Below are 2,042 nucleotides of genomic sequence, written 5' to 3' on the forward strand. Positions count from 1 at the left end.
GCAGTCAATCACAACCTGTCAGGTGCCTGATTGGGGAGGAGGGGATTGTGGGCAGTCGTCACGGTTACCTCCTCAAAGTTGTCAATCATGAAGAAGATGTTGGGGTAGCTCATCTTAGACTCCTCCCCTTTACTGTCCATGGCGTGTTTACTTGGCGACGCATACACTTGCTGTGATATGAGAGAGAGAGCGAGAAAGGGGGAGAGAGAGAGAGAGAGCGAGAAAGGGGGAGAGAGAGAGAGAGAGAGCGAGAAAGGGGGAGAGAGAGAGAGAGAGCGAGAAAGGGGGAGAGAGAGAGAGAGAGAGCGAGAAAGGGGGAGAGAGAGAGAGAAAGAGAGAGCGAGAAAGAAAGGGGGAGAGAGAGAGAGCGAGAAAGGGGGAGAGAGAGAGAGAGAGAGCGAGAAAGGGGAGAGAGAGAGAGAGAGAGAGAGAAAGGGGGAGAGAGAGAGAGAGAGAGGAAAGGGGGAGAGAGAGAGAGAGAGAGAGAAAGGGGGAGAGAGAGAGAGAGAGCGAGGAAAGGGGAGAGAGAGAGAGAGCGAGAAAGGGGGAGAGAGAGAGAGAGCGAGAAAGGGGGAGAGAGAGAGAGAGAGAGAAAGGGGGAGAGAGAGAAGCGAAGAGAGCGAGAAAGGGGAGAGAGAGAGAGAGAGCGAGAAAGGGGGAGAGAGAGAGAGAGAGCAAGAAAGGGGAGAGAGAGAGAGCGAGAAAGGGGGAGAGAGAGAGCGAGGAAGGGGGAGAGAGAGCAAGGAAGAGAGCGAGGAAGGGAGAGAGAGAGAGCGAGGAAGGGAGAGAGGAAGAGAGAGTTACTGGGTCAGGTTCTGTAGAGGCCCATCTATCCATAGCTTCATCAGTAAGTCCAATGGGATGTAGTCTGAAGAGTCCTGTCTCTTACCTGAGACTTCTTCCTGTGAATGTGGATGTCTCCTGCGTCTGAGCGCGTGCAGACGGCGCACGTCACCACATAGTCCAGCTGATAGAAGAAAAAAAAAAAGAGGTCATGAACTTGGTTTTATTCAACCATATTCTGAACTAGAGTTTCCTGGAAAATTACAAGTGGCCCAGCGGTCTAAGGTACTGCATCGCAGTGCTACAGGCGATACTACAGACCTGGGTTCATTCAACTGGCAACTGAAGTCAGCCTGCAGACACCCGGCCCGCCACAAGGAGTCGCTAGAGAGCGATGAGCCAAGTAAAGCTCATCGCTCTCTAGCGACTCCTTGTGGCGGGCCGGGTGTCTGCAGGCTGACTTCAGTTGCCAGTTGAACAGTGTTTCCTCCGACACATTGGTGCGGCTGACTTCCGGGTTAGGCTAGCGGGTGTTAAGGAGCGCGGTTTGGCGTGTCATGTTTCAGAGAACGCACGACTCCACCTTCGCCTCCTGAGCCCGTTGGGGAGTTGCAACGATGAGACAAGATCGAAATTGGGGAGAAAAAGGGGAAAAGATTTAATAGATAACATTTTTACACCCAAAGTGTGATGGGTGACAACGTTAGGCTATCACTATATAGGACGTGTTATCCCGTGTGAGCCCATAGGCCTATATGTTTTCTAGTTCCGACAATGCAGTAATAACCAACAAGTAATCTAACTAACAATTCCAAAAAAACTACTGTCATACACAGTGTAAGGGGATAAAGAATATGTACATAAGGATATATGAATGAGTGATGGTACAGAGCAGCATAGGCAAGATACAGTAGATGATATCGAGTACAGTATATACATATGAGATAAGTATGTAAACCAAGTGGCATAGTTAAAGTGGCTAGTGATACATGTATTACATAAGGATGCAGTCGATGATATAGAGTACAGTATCAACGTATGCATATGAGATGAACAATGTAGGGTAAGTAACATTATATAAGGTAGCATTGTTTAAAGTGGCTAGTGATATATTTACATAATTTCCCATCAATTCCCATGATTAAAGTGGCTGGAGTAGAGTCAGTGTCATTGACAGTGTGTTGGCAGTAGCCACTCAATGTTAGTGGTGGCTGTTTAACAGTCTGATGGCCTTGAGATAGAAGCTGTACTGTAGAGGC

The 2,042-nt window shown here is 48.6% G+C and overlaps 1 pseudogene; it reads right to left on the bottom strand.

Moving 5' to 3' along the window:
* Positions 1-967, bottom strand: part of LOC121843511 — a 22,702-nt pseudogene extending 21,735 nt beyond the window's left edge.
* Positions 968-2,042: the final 1,075 nt, after the last annotated feature.

Source organism: Oncorhynchus tshawytscha, unplaced genomic scaffold (assembly GCF_018296145.1).
Source record: "Oncorhynchus tshawytscha isolate Ot180627B unplaced genomic scaffold, Otsh_v2.0 Un_contig_9702_pilon_pilon, whole genome shotgun sequence".
NCBI lineage: Eukaryota > Metazoa > Chordata > Actinopteri > Salmoniformes > Salmonidae > Oncorhynchus > Oncorhynchus tshawytscha.